The sequence below is a fragment of the Sminthopsis crassicaudata genome, chromosome 1 (assembly GCF_048593235.1).
Source record: "Sminthopsis crassicaudata isolate SCR6 chromosome 1, ASM4859323v1, whole genome shotgun sequence".
NCBI lineage: Eukaryota > Metazoa > Chordata > Mammalia > Dasyuromorphia > Dasyuridae > Sminthopsis > Sminthopsis crassicaudata.
In genome coordinates this window covers 386,337,389-386,353,090 of record NC_133617.1, presented here as the reverse complement: position 1 = coordinate 386,353,090, position 15,702 = coordinate 386,337,389, and the positions used below count along the sequence as shown (strand labels likewise).

Sequence of the window (15,702 nt, the reverse complement as noted above, 5' to 3'; positions counted from 1 at the left end):
AACATTTTTTGACAGTACATATGCATAGGTAATTTACAACATTATCCCTTGTACTCCTTTCTGTTCCAAATTTTTCCCCTCCTTCCCTCTACCCCCTCCCCTAGATGGCAGGCATTCCCATACATATTAAATATCTTATAGTATATCCTAGGTACAATATATATGTGCAGAACCAAATTTTGTTGTTGTTGCAAAGGAAGAATTGGATTCGGAAGATAAAAATAACCTGGGGAGAAAAACAGAAAAATGCTAACAGTTTACACTCATTTCCCAGTGTTCCTTCTCTGGGTGTAGCTGATTCTGTCCATCATTGATCAGTTGGAATTGGATTAGCTCTTCTCGATGTTGAAGATATCCACTTCCATCCGAATACATCATCATACAGTATTGTTGTTGAAGTGTATAATCTCCTAGTTCTGCTCATTTCACTCAGCATCAGTTGATGTCTCTCCAAGCCTCTCTGTATTCATCCTGTTGGTCATTTCTAGGTAAGGACCATTTCAACTAGAAGGAGCTTCCTTCCACATGTCATGCCAGCAGATCCTGAAATATTTTTTGTGTTTAAGATTATTTCATGGTTATCCATTATAATCTAATTTAGAAGTACAAGGTGTCAAGAAGAAATGCAGAAAACTGCTTATATACTCAAAGGAGTTAGGGATATAAGGAACTCTGAAATATTGTTAATGATTAGGAATTGTTTTCATCACTACTATTAAGTAAAAGCAAGGAATTAAAAAAGAGCCAGATGTGGGAATTCATTCTTTCTTGTTCATGTTAGGTTTACTTCTCTCCCTGATCAGAAGCCTGCCATACCTGTATATTTTAAGCTGGGATCCAGAGAGGCAAGTCTCATTTTGAAACACTCCTTTCATAATTATTCAATTCCCAGATGACCCAAAGAGCTGCAAGTTGAAAGAAGGGAGGGGGAAGAGAGGGAATTCAACACTATGTGCAAGGTTCTGTGCAAGTATTTCATGCTATTCCTGTGAAAATGGAGCTTGGCTAAAATGATAGTTGAACTAAATGGATTCAGAATTGGTAAAGGGCTAGACTCTAGTCATTGATGAATGGTTAGATGTCATCTTAGAAAGTCTCCAAAGAAGTGCCTCAGAAATCTGGCACTGCTAAACTTTTTTTTTTTTTTTTAATGATCTGGATAAAGGTAAAGCTACATCCTTATCAGATTTGCACATTGACACATTGAAGAAGTGTAAAGATTGAATGACAGGCTCAAGAAATTCACATGCGTATGGTTTGTGTAGGTCTGCTTAGACAGTGAAAAAGATCTGGGGAATTTGTTCAGTAGACTATAAACTCAGTAGGAGTCAATAATGTGAAGTGGCAACTCCAAAAGCTAATGTAATTTGAGGCTACAATGAGAGAAGCAGAGAAATAGTAATACTGTACTCTCCTGCCCAAATTCTAGGAAAGATATTGATAGGCTAAAAGTTTCCAAATGAGAGTAACCATAATGGTCAAAATCATTCCAGTCATTAGAAGGAATAGGACTTTTAAACTAGAAATGACAAGAATTCAGAGAATTGTTTTTCCCCCAAAGAGCAAAAGTATGAACAATAGGTGGAGATTGCAATGGGCAAATTGATCACTAGCAAGCTCTTAAAAAGCACTACTCTAGGGCAGCTAGATGGTGCAGTGGATAGAGCACCATTCCTGGAAATCAGGAAGATCTTCTGTTCAAATCCATCTTCAGACACCTAACAATAGCCATGTGATCACACTTCACAACCCCAGTTGTCTCACAAAAGGGGGAAAAAAAGGCACTTTTATGCTAGCACATGTGCTAGGTGCAGGGAACACAAATGAAACGATCCTCTTGAAGACTACATTCTACCAAGAGAAATAAAGGGTACACAAGTAGTTGTTCATAAAGTGAAGATAAGACAATTTGAGAGAGATTGAGATCAGGAAAGATTTTATGTAGAAAGTGAGCTGAAATTAGGAGGAAATAAGGGATGCTAAGGGCAAGGAAATGAAAGTGCCTTCTAACCCATGTTGGATACTAGCATAAAGATATATAAACAAGAGGGAGGGACATGGCTGACAACAATGAAATGGCCAGTTTGACTCTACCAGAGTACAAGAAAGAGAATAATGTAAAATAAGGCTAAAAAGTTAGGTTGGGACCACATTGTGAAGGGCTTTTAAGTGCCAAACAAAGACACTTATATTTGTTCCTAGAGTTAATCACTCTAGTTTTGGAGTTTTTCCTTCCATCAAACCCTCTGTCTAAAATAGTACTCATGATTTTTTTTCTCACAACTCTTTTTCTGAGTTCTTTTTTTCTAGTAATGTGCACCATTATCCTTTTAGTGACCTCAGTATGCAAGCACAGTGTTATTTTCAACTAGTTATCTTCCCTCACCTCTCGTAGATACTAATGTGAAAAATCAGTTGACATATCTTTTCTATCCATATCCTTCTCCCTATGTACATACACCAACATAATTCAGCTCTTAACACTTCTTGTCTTAACTTTTGCAACAGATTCCTAATAGGTCTGTTCTAGTTTATCATCCCAGAATTTTGCTGTTATTGGAGGTCTTCCAGAAGGGCCTTGGTCTCAGCAGGACAGCTACCAAGAGAATGGTCAAGAATAGAGTTATAGAGTCTTTATTCTGGCCCACTCTTGATCTTAGTACACAGGCAGGAAAGCCACCAGGAGCATGGTCAAAGATACAATGTCTCTCTTCCAGTCTTTCTTAGTCTTTATGTACCTTATTGTAATTACATCATTACAAATTCTGGTACCTCAGAGTTGTTTTAACTTGCATTTCTGTAATCAACAATGATTTTTTTTTCTTTGCATAATTTCACATGTATAATTGATATATTGCTTGCCTACTCAGGTGGAGGATGGAAGAGAGGGAGAGAATTTGGAATTCAAATTTAAAAAGAAGGGCAGCTAGGTGATGCAGTCAGAAGGACCTAGTTCAAATCTAGCCTCAGACACTTTACAATTTCCTAGCTGTGTGACCCTGGGCAAGTCACTTAACCCCAATTGCCTCAGGAAAAACAATTAAAAAGAAAGGGATGTTTAAAATAAATAACAAATACAAAAAATCCCTTTGGTGGTTTAATGAGGATATATTGGAGCAGGAAGAGAGTGAGCTGGCAAACCCAGAAACAGACTATTACAATAATCCAAACATGAGATGATGCAGGCTTGCCCCAGAATGGTGACTCAGAAGAGAAGAGACATATTCAAGAGACTTAAAATTCTAATTGGCAGCCTTAGTAACAGACTGGAGATAGGACTGTAAGATGGGGAGAGATAAGGAAGAATCCAATATGGCTCCTATATTCTAAGCCTGAGAAAGTGCTACTGTCTATTGGAGAGCAAGGTTTAGGGGGACAGATAATGAGTTCAATTTGGAATATGTTTAATTTCTCTACTAGATATCCAGTTTGAGACGTTTAACAGGGAGTTACATAAGCAAAATTGAAAAATAGAGAATTTGGGTCAGGAAAGGCAGATTTGAGAATTACCAGCATAGAGAGGATAATTTAATCCATGGGAGCTGGTGAAGTGAAAAGTGAAAAAGTACAGAGGCAGAAGAGAAAAGGAACTAGGACAGGATCCTGAAGGATGCCTATAGTTAGAAGGTGTGATGTGGTCGAGGATCTGGCAAAGGAGACAGAGAAGAAGCAATCAGGAGAGAAGCCAGAAGATATTTCTAAAAACATAGGAAAAAATATCAAGCAGGACAGAGTGATCAGCAGTATAAAAGCCTGCATAAAAGTCAAGGAGAATGAATATTGAGAAAGGGGCACTGGATTTGGCAACAGAGATCATTGGTAACTGAGCGATTTTAGTGGACTGATAGACGTTTGATTTTTTTTCTTGCACAACATGACAAATATGGACAAATGTTTAAAAGGATTGCTTATATATAACCTATGTCGGATTGCTTGATGCCTTGTGGGAGAAAAATTTAGAACACAAAATTTTACAAAAATGAATATTGAAAACTGTAATGCATTTGGAAAAATAAAATACTATTGGAAAAAAAAAAAGAAGAATGAGAAGAAAGGTAATTAAAGGACTTTAGTATAGAAAATCTTTATGAGGAGTTAGCTACAAAGGGCAGAAGAGATAACAATGGGATGGAAGGACCAAGTGCATTTTTTTTCAGGATGGGGCAGATATGGACATATTTGTAGATATTAGGTTATGAGCTGGTGGGCAGCAAGGGGCTGGGTCAAGGAGTGGAGATGACTGAGGGGAAAGTCTATTGAATGAGAGGGGATAATTTTAATAGATAGAAATGTTAGACTTAGTAAGAAATATGATCTCTTCATTATGTGAGAGGGATGAAAGAGGAAATAAGTGGTAAAAAGGCATCTGAATGATAAATAGCAAGGAAGAAAGGAAAAAAGAGAAGTCACGACAAACGGCCCCAATTTTTCCTGTTAAATAAGGCAAGATTCTCCATTGACAGAGTAGGGGGAGGGCAAGCCATGGGCAGTTTGAAGAGGAATGAAAAAATTTGAAGAACAGTAGTGGGATAGGGAATTAATAAGAGAAGCACTGCCCAGCAGCAGCAATAAGGGCCCACTTGTGATTGTATAACATCAATTTATAGTAGACCCAATTGGAACAGTGGGATCCTAATGATGAGGTCCTGGGTCACTAGGTGGGGTTGGCAGAGAAAGCCTGAAGCACTGATAAAATTACTACTTGAGGCAAGCGTGGATGGGCATGATGGGAACCAGCTCAGCCTTCCAGCCCTTCCTCTGTGGAGGTCTTGGGAGACCCCACCTTACTGTATCCAGTCAGAAAGCCAAGTGATGATGGGTCAATTATAAGGGGAATTTCATCCTTATAATTCTGCCCATGGCCCACACCATCTTTGCCAACATCCTTTTTGACCAACTATGTACTGCCTCATAGTCTCTTTCTCTTTCTTATAGCTAACTCTTTTAGGGTGTTAACCTCCTTTACCGATTTACCTTGTCAGTCAATGGCAGACTCCTTCCTCCTGGTGTGTTCCCTTTCTCCTGGTTAATTGTGAGAGGGAACTTGTCTTTTCCCTTGTTAATTGTTAAAATCCTTTTTCTTTGCTAACTATTATGCTCTCCCAAATCTATTTCATATCTACCATTCCTGGTATCTATTTTACCTCTTCACTTTGTCTGTAAATGCTTCTGGAAAATAAAAGTACCTTTTGGCAAAGAGAACACCATTGTGAATTCTTCACATCTGCCTTGTTCTTTGTGCCTAGACTAGACTCTTTTTGGACTAGAAATTGCTACTCCAACCTCATCATTCGGTGACAAATCTTATCATCAAGATCAGATATTTAAAGCCGAAAGAGGTTATAAAGGTCTAATCCAGTGGTCTCTAAACTTTTTAAATCATGAACTCCTAGCCACAGAATAAACTTAAAGTATAATTACCAGTTTATAAATTATATATGTACTACTCCATTTTCCATCAGTATCTCTGCTTGGTTTGCTTACATAGCAAAGCCTATAGTGCTCTAAGCCAGGTACCTCTTTTCAGCTTCCTTTTATTTCCCCCCTTATATTGTAAACTCATTGAGGGCAGTGACATCTCTCTTTTTCTTATTTCTATCTCCAGCACTTAGCATGTGCCTGGCACATAGTAGGTGCTTAATAAATAACTTGAAAATTGAATCACTACTGTACTACTATGTATATGGTAAAACATACCCACAAACATTTAATGGATAATCTGCCAGCAGAAGATTGAAGAAATTGAAAAACCAGGAAAAATTTCTCATCAAATATCTGTAGCCCATAATCCAACAATAAATGGGTAAAATTTTTTTGGAGGGGGGAGAAAGAATTTGAAAACAACCAAATCAAAGGAAATACAGACTTCTCCAGACTAGACAGGGATCTAGAGCACAAAAAAGTTAAATTAGCTGTTGGGGTTGTTGTTTCAGGTAAGAGGCTTAAGATGAAGGAAAGAAAACTTATTGATATTTTCTGGCTCCCCCAAATCAGTCCAGGACATAGGATGAGCCAGCAGTTTTCTAGTCCCTAATATTTAAAAGTCAAGTGGGTGTTAAGTTAAATGAGATTGTTTCTAGTTTGCTCAGAATCCTTGTCTCCAGAGTAAGCCTCCCATTAGTGATGATGTACTAGAAAGAATAGGAGTCAAGAAGTCCGAAAACCTAGATTCAGAGATGTGCTGGTAAATGTTTAACAACTGGCTTTCCATGTATGCTGACAAATGTTTAACAACTGGCTTTCCAGCAAAGCACTTCATAATATAATTTCATTATCGAACAAAATGTTCTTCATCACTTTATTAAGTCTAGACAATCAACAAAACAATCAAGCCTTCATTTGTATCAGGTTTATGAGGTGTAAATAAATGTTCACATTGAAAATTTAATAATTGGAGGCAGCTAGGTGGATAGAGCATCAGCCCTGAAGTCAGGAGGACCTGAGTTCAAATGTGATCTCAGACACTTAACACTTCCTATCTGTGTGACCCTGGGCAAGTCACTTAACCCCAATTGCCTCAGGGGAAAAAAAAGAAAATTTAATAATTGATTCTGTAAGTCTATATGAGTTGATTCCAACATTCTCTCTGCCTTGGTTTTGTTTTTGTTGGTTCTTATTTCTTGAAGAGGGCCATGGCATCAAGAAAGTCATATCATGACATGCAAGTGGATTGGATTTAGGTAAGGGAGGGCTTTGCTAGGTCACCTGCCTCACTTTCTCCTCCAGAGCCATTGGGTCTAGTGGCAAGATCAGGATGGCTGGAGATGGTCCTAGATGCAGTGGCAGATCTTGGCCTTTTTAAGCTAAGGTCTTCTATAGTTCTCAGTTTGACTAAGATCTTACCTATTCAGTGATTAAAGTAAGTAAGAAATGCAGCAGAGAATGGCCTCTTTTACCTCGTTAAAAAAAATCAGTCTGGGAAGGGAAGACTCAGAATTTTTAACCAAAAATAGCTGTTATTTATACTCTAGTAGGACACAAACAATGAGCAGGTGGGGCATGGGCTGGAATCTATTGTTGGGTAATCAGTGAGAAGGGATCTGAGTTTAAGGCATGTTCCTCAAGAAAGAAATCTAGCCTGTGAACCCCATGTTATCAAAGTTATCTTTCAAGATTTCAGCAATCAAAATTTACATCCCTTTGGGCAGAGCACCCACGGATAAGGGTATGATTCTGTATGTGCACAGGAGAAGAGAGCAGAGAGGAAGGGAGAAGAGGGCTGGTAAAGAAGGTAAAGGAGGATGAGTGAGTTTTATTCTTTACAGAAAAATACTACTATAACATGGAATATTATTTACTTTCCTGGTCCTCTTAATCTTCATCTATAAAATCAAGAGATTGCACAAGAAAATTCAACCAAAATTTATTAAATACCTATTCTATGTCATGTACAGTGTGGGGTGGGAGGTGGAGGTAGATATAAAAACTAAACATCACCCCCACCCCCTTCTTGGAGCTTAAAATTTATGAAATTCTGACTAGGGTCCCTTCCTTTCCTAAAATTCCATGTTTCGACAATTCTCAGATGAAGAAATTGAAACTATATCCACTCATATGAAAGAGTGTTCCAAATCACTACTGATCAGAGAAATGCAAATTAAGACAACTCTGAGATACCACTACACACCTGTCAGATTGGCTAAGATGACAGGAACAAATGATGAATGTTGGAGGGGATATGGGAAAACTGGGACACTGATACATTGTTGGTGGAGTTGTGAAAGAATCCAGCCATTCTGGAGAGCAATTTGGAACTATGCCCAAAAAGTTATCAAACTGTGCATACCCTTTGACCCAGCATTGCTGCTATTGGGCTTATATCCCAAAGAAATACTAAAGAGCGGGAAGGGACCTGTATGTGCCAAAATGTTTGTGGCAGCTCTTTTTGTAGTGGCTAGAAACTGGAAGATGAATGGATGTCCATCGATTGGAGAATGGTTGGGTAAATTATGGATATGAATGTTATGGAATATTATTGTTCTGTAAGAAATGACCAACAGGAGGAATACAGAGAGGCCTGGAGAGACTTACATCAACTGATGCTGAGTGAAATGAGCAGAACCAGAAGATCGCTGTACACTTCAATGCTGTATGAGGATGTATTCTGATGGAAGTGGAAATCTTCAACATAAAGAAGATCCAACTCACTTCCAGTTGATCAATGATGGACAGAAATAACTACACCCAGAGAAGGAACACTGGGAAGCGAATGTAAACTGTTAGCACTACTGTCTATCTACACAGGTTAATTATACCTTCGGAATCTAATACTTAATGTGCAACAAGAAAATGGTATTTACACACATATATTGTATCTGGGTTATATTGTAACACATGGGATTGCCTGTCATCGGGGGGAGGGAATGGAGGGAGGGGGGCGATAATTTGGAAAAATGAATACAAGGGATAATATTATTAAAAAATTACTCATGCATATATACTGTGGAAAAAAATTCTAAATAAAAAATAAAATTCCATGTTTCTATGATCATGTTTCTCTTATTTATTAATAATACTGTTCTTTTGTTCTAAAATGATCTTGCTTCCTCTTTTTTTTTTTTTTTTTTGGTGAGCCAGTCTACACTCCCTCTCATTTTGATATTTAGTTCTAAATTGCAGGGAGAAAGAAACAAGAACTTAGATTAAAGGTAAAGCTGGAAAGGAAGTCTGGCAAAGCACAACTGTCTCTGTTCCTGATGTATCAGGGAAGGAGGTCAGAAATCCAAGCCAACTCACTCATTGATCTGGAAGCTTAGAAATAGCTTTGTACCTAAGAAGGGGAAAGAGAAACTTTTTTTATACTGAGGAAAGTCTATTTCAAATCCTTTCACTAATCAACCCCCGTCATTGGCAGGTGTCAGCTTAGTACCCATTAGTGCACATTTTCCCATGGACTCTTCCGAAATCACCCTTGAAGTTCAAGGCACATTACAGGTTAGAACACACTCAGTCCCCGTTGAAATGTTTATATCAACTATAAGACATATTAGATCAAAGCAAGAGCTTTTTAGATACACAAAATAGCAGAATATGTGATAAGACATTACCCAAGGGCACACTGTCCTACAGGTTACTAGAGAGGAAGCCCACGTGTGACGTATATGACCAGGGAATGCTAGAGCAACTCACACGCAGATGCTTGCTCTCCTGCAGAACTGCCAATATCCTCCCTCTGGAGGTATCACTCAACAATTGAGCGTTTTCTCCCCAAAGTCACTTACTAGTATTTCTGTTGAATTAGTTTCTCCTGCCATCTGCTGGTCATCAGCAGCTATGCAGCTACAGCTTGCCCACACTGGACAGTCCCAACAGTTAATTAACTCTCTTGTGTTATAGATCCAACTGGAGAAGTCCATAAACATTGTGAACTTTCCTTTATTTGGCTATTGCTCATACTCTCTCAAAATAAACTCTTTGTTACAGTAAGTCCAAAATTCCATTGCAACCCTACCACGCTCCTGTTTAGCAAAAATCTCAGGGATTTTGTTTAGCAGAAATCTCAGGGATTTCATTTAACAAAAAAATGAAAAGGACATGAGTTGAGTGGAGGTGAGAAAAAATTTTTTAACCCTCACGACGACTCCAGCAATGCTACTAATTGTTGTGCAAATCAACTCAGGAGAAAGACTAAAAAGGGAATTTATGAAAATGACTTTAACTCTATCCAGACCATCATCAACCCCTCCCCAACCACTTTTATTATTGCTCTGCCTGCACACATACTTCTGTATCACCCAAATGTGCTGCTGTATCACCTTGAACATATGGAGGATATAAAAGAGTTTATATTCTATAAAAATAAATGCAAGGTTAATAAATATAATTATTGAAAAGAGAGATTGACGGCTAGATGGCTGCTGGGCAATTACAAAGGTTTTTTGATGACTTTTCTCTGACACAAAGACTCTTAATGGTTTCATCACATACTGTAAGACATGGAACACAACAGTCTCTGAAGAATTAAAATTGAGAATGCCCCAAAGAATAATGGAGAAGAGGAGGATAAGTTAGATTAAGCCACAACATGTGACTGACAAGGAATTGTGTTGAAGTATTATCAAGGATATGACCAAAGAAATGTATGATTAGAAAAAACAATAGGCCAGCCATGGTGTGAGAAAGGGAGACGGTCTACGTCCTCCAGTGGTAGCTCAGCAATATTCAAAGAATTCAAAGAAGGCTTTAGGTAAATGGAGTGGATCCTCTGTGTTGAACTTAAAGAAAAAGTCACATAGAATTATCAGTTATGAATGGTTTGCTAAATGAATAAGTCTGAACATTTACTAAATTCTTATTCTATTTCAAGCACTGTGCTAAGCCAATCTCTTTAGGGACTACCCATGTTGATGAAATAATAGGTCACTCAGAATAATGGTAGATATTAAATAAATATTTGAAGTGCTAAACAGTAGGATTTTTGGAGTCAGAGGACATGACTTAAAATCCTAGCTCTGCTATTTATCACTTGTGTGATCTTAAACAAGTTCCTTCTCTTCTGTGAATCTCAATTTCTTATTTTTTTAAAAATTAGTATGTTGCTTCATCCAGAGCTCTAACCCTGGAGTTTATGGACTTTTAAAATATTGTGATAACTGTATGAAATATAATGGATTCCTTTATTATCCTATATATTTCATTTTATGGATTTAAAAACATTGTTGTGAGAAAGGGTTCATCAGCATCATCAAAATACTAAAGGGGTCCAGATCACAAAAACATTAAGAACTTCTGGCCTTCATGATCTTCAAGCTCTCCTGTAGCTCTAAATCAGTTAAGATAATTGAGCCTTGGATCTCTAGGGAATGAATAAGAAGTTAGAAGTAGATAAGTATATTTCAGGGAGGGAGGAACATGGCAAGAAGATCTGAAATGGGAAGATAAAACCCTGTTTTTACTCTGGAGATAAGTCATTTCAAATACAATGCTGGCCCATCATATCAGTCCTATTGTTCAAGGAACAGACTAGGGAACACACTGCACCATTATTCTGGACCAAACCAAATTCTATTTGATGGATAAAAGTCATCCCAGCAACAGTTCATATTCACATAGCAATTTTTTTTCCCAAAGCACTAATTGAACTTAATTGAGAGAACTCTGCACCTACTTAAGGTCATCTTGTCCAAAGCAAGTCTTCACCAGATTAGATTTTTTGCTTGCCCTCAGACAAGTGATGGAAAATAATAAGGGAAACACCTAGCTCTAAGAGTTGTGAGAGAGCCTCAAAAGGTAGGATTGACAAGGGACATTGGGTTTCTGTTCATCTGAAATCTTACTTCTACTCTAACATTATTGACTAAAGGAAGAACAATAACATTCTCAAAGATAACACTCCTTTTGTTTTCCTCCTCTCCCCCTTGACTTGAAACTACTTGACACGCTATAATCTAAGGCTAGGCCATCTGTCTCCCTGTCTTATGCATCTTATGCATCCTATCTCTTATCAATGTTCTTCATATCTGGAATTATCTTTTTTCATCTTTGCTTCTAAGACTCCCTTGATTCCTTCAAACTTACCAAAAGTGCTACCTTTTGCTAGAAGTCTTTTGTGGTCCCCTTCCTCCAGTTGTGAGTACATGCAAATCATCTTGTATTTAATTATCTGACTAGATGCTACATCTATTTCACTTACTTTTCATTCCCAGTAAAATGAGAGAAAAGATTGCTTTGTTTTGTCTTTGCATCCTTATTTCTTCATACAAAGGATATTATTTACTTAATTTCACTGAATGGACTTTCTTCAAAATAATTCTGAAAGATAAGTATTATTATCCTATTTTACAGAGAAGGAATCTGAGAGTCAAAGTGGGGAATTATCTAAGATTATGTAGCCAGTTAATGGACAATAGACACCCAGACATCCTGAATTCAGAATGAAAAAAGGCAAGGGAATCAGGAAAGTGTAGGATCACTTGAAAATCATCTACCTCACTACCTCACATCTCTCAGATGGCTGATGTGACATAAAAAGAAAATTATAAATATTGGAGGAGATTTTGGGAAATTGCGACACTAATATGCTGTTGCAGATTTTGAACTAATCCAACCATTCTGGGGAGCAATTTAGAACCATGCCAAAACTGTGATCCAACTGTACCACTACTAGGTCTATATCCAAAGAGATTTTTTTAAAAGAAAAAAGATTATGTTTGTTTAAAAAATTATATTGTGGGGGTTAAGAATTTGAAATTGAGGGAATGCTCAACAAGTGGGGAATGGCTGAAGAAGTTTGTAATGATTGTAATGGAATATTGTTGTTCTATAAGAAATGACGAGCTGAATGATTTCAGAAAAACTTGGAAAGATTTAAACATGAACTGAGAGAGTGAAGTGAGCAAAATCAGAAGAACATTGTTCACAACAATATTGTATGATAATTAACTTTGAATGAGTTAGCTATTCCTAGCAGTATAATGATCTAAGACAATTACAAAGGACTCATAATGAAAAATGGTATTCACTTCCAGAAAAGAAACTAATGGTCTGAATACAGACATTAACAAACTATTTTTCATTTTCTTTCTTTCTTTTTTATGGCTCAAGTTTTCTTCCACAAAATTATTAATATGAAAATATGTTTTATATGATTATGTGATATATAATCTGTACCAGTATTGTACCTGTCTGCTCCAAAAAATAGGAAAAGATCTTATATGAACAAAAATATTTATAGCAGTTCTCTTTATAGTTACAAAGAACATTTTTTTTTTTTTTTTTTTTTACAAAATACTACTTTATTTAGACCCTTATTTAGGAAAAGTAAAATGAACTGTTGTATTATGGTATTCATATAAATGTCAGAAACCAAAGCTTTGATATTGATTTTCACACTTAAATTGCACAAAGAGAAAAAACATCCAAATACTGATTGGTTATTGATAACTGAATATAAAAGTAAATCGAAAGCAACAGATTTCTTTTTAGATATACACTTCAAAGAGAAATACCAATTATTAATGCTTTCTTAAATTTCTACCTCACAATAATATAAACAGGGGTAGTTAGTGATTGTACTGATTTAGTACTGCTGTTAGAGGCTATTTTCCTCTCAGTGCAGACATACAACATGGCACACATAAAAATAAGTTCTCTATTATTCACAATAAAGCAATAGCATATACAGAGTAGGGCCTACCTACTGCAAGCCTATATGTATTATACACAACGGGAGCTTTAGGTGGCTCATGTGGATCACGGGAACATTTTGATTCTGATCCACTGGATAAGAATCTCATCCCTTAATGGTAGCTGAGCTAAACTCCATGGGAGCTGTGATAGATACTGAACCATTTTAGTGGTCTCCTCAGAAATCATACTATGGAAAAATTGAGCTTAAAATCCAATACAACAGTCCATCAATTTAGAAATAATAGATATGATCTTCTTCTTCAATCTAAATTGGAGAAAGTTGTCTTTTCTCAGTGTGTGGAGTCACATTACTTGATGAAGTCAAGGTTGCTGGATTGAACTCACTGGATCACAACAACATGGCCAGGGTCAGCCACAGTCAGATTAAGAACCTTCCACAACCTGTCTCAACTCTTCAAATAATGGGGCAAGTTCCTTTTCTAGGCTGACAATCAGTCCAGTATTAGCACTGCTGCTTGCTATGAAACTCACCACCAATAGTAACCGATTGAATTGGACTACTTGGTATGTATTGTAGTAGCAAATGATACTTTTGTTTTTTGAAAGTCCAAGTTTGCTGCCCTGGTCTGTTGCAAGTGCAAATGTAGATAGGAAACCAGGTCTCAAAGCATGCTCTCGAGCATTATCATTTGCCACTTTGATAACAGGTACTCCATCCCTGTCTGAGACTACAATGGCATGAAGACCTTCAACATTTGGTAACTTTTTGTAGAGGAATTTCTTCAAATCATCCGCCATGATGAACCCCTTTCTCCCGCGGGGACAGTCCCCACACCTAGTTCAGGCTACCAGGCCGCAGCAGTCCTGGGCCGCAGGTAGCTCCAACTGCTACAGCCGCTTCCTCTAGAACCTGCGGTCACATGATTGCTGACCCCTCCCTAGTTACAAAGAACTACAAAATAAGGAGGATTTCCATCAAGTAGGGAATAATGGAGTACTATATGAACAATAAAATAGTTTCAGAGAAACATAGGAAGACTTCTATAAACAGACACAGAATGAAGTGATCTGAACCAATCAATCAATAAACATTTATTTGACGCCTACTATGTGCCAGGCATTGTGCTAAGCACTGAGAATACAAAAAGAAACCCTTACCCTCAAGGAGTTTATAATCTAACCAGAATAATTTCTACTGTAATATTAACATTATAAAAATAAACAATTCTGAAAGACTTTAGAACTCTGATCAACACAATTATCAACCATGATTCTAGAGGACTGATAGTGAAGGATGCTGACCGCCACCTGAGAAGGATGGACTTAGGGCAACCAGGCCTATGTGGGAATTAGTTTTCCTTGGCTATGCTTGGATATATATGTATGTGGAATGAAGAATGAGACACATTTATAGCCAACAAGAGAATTTGTTTTCTGTGTCCATATTTATTTATTACAAGTATTTTCTCTTTCCCTACCCACAATGAATGGGAAAATGAGGAGATAAAGAAATAAAGGTAGCATCTGGCCTTAGACACTTAATAGTTATATGATCCTGGGCAAGTCAGTTAACCTTGTTTGCCTCAGTTTCTTCATCTAGAACATCACCACTATTTATTGTGATATTTGAATATTTTCCTAACCCTTAAGAATGTATACAACTGCACTGCCATCTTAATTAGGTTCCTACATGATTTTTTTGTCACTGATACAATTTTTGAGGGTTGTACCCCTATCCTCTTTTTCTCATAAGCTCTGCAGTTTTTATTAAGTGACTTTGTAGAATACCCTTTAATCCAGCTGTCTCACTACAGGATCTCTATCCCAAAGAGACCATTAAAAAGGGAAAAGGACTCATGTAAGAAAAGAACCTGTATGGAGAATGATTGTAGATTGAAGCAGAGTATTTTCACTTTTTTGCTTGTTTGTTTGTTTTTTTTCTTTCTGGTGATTTTTTTCCCCTTTTGGTCTGATTTTTCTTGCACAACATGACAAATATGAAAATGTTTAAAAGACTAGCACATATATAACCTATATAAAATCACTTGGTGTCTTGTGGAAGGGGAGGGGAGAGAAGGAGGGAGGGAGAAAATTTTGGAACACAAAGTTTTACAAAAATGAATGTTGAAGGGGCAGCTAGGTAGTATAGTAGATAGAGTACCAGCCCTGAAGTCAGGAGAACTTGAATTCAAATGTTGCCTCAGATACTTTATACTTCTTAGCTGTATGACCCTAGCCAAGTCACTACTTACCCCAATTGCTTCAGAAAAAAAATGTTGAAAATTCATCAACTTTTCTTGCCCCATTCCATTCTTCTCCAAGTAACATTCTTCAAGTGTCTTAGTCAAGTGATCCTAGGATCTTTAAACACTTTTTGTCCCAAAGTCCAAAGTCTTTTCCAAGTCTCTCAGCTGATTTGAGGATACCTTTCACACTGCATGCCTCTTTTTTTTTTTTTTTTTTTTTTTTATGGCTGTTACCTAAGGTGTCAGTCTCACAGGGTGGTCAGAAAAAGCAATACAAGGACACTGTCAGGGTCTCTCTTAAGAACTTTAAAACTAATTATATGACATTGAGACACTGGCACAGGACTGTCCAGTATGCCGTGTCATC

At 37.2% G+C, this 15,702-nt stretch overlaps 1 pseudogene; it reads right to left on the bottom strand.

The window, feature by feature from the left end:
- Nucleotides 1–13,370: 13,370 nt before the first annotated feature.
- Nucleotides 13,371–14,011, bottom strand: LOC141554415 (ragulator complex protein LAMTOR3 pseudogene; annotated as a pseudogene).
- Between the last annotated feature and the right edge of the window lie 1,691 nt (nt 14,012–15,702).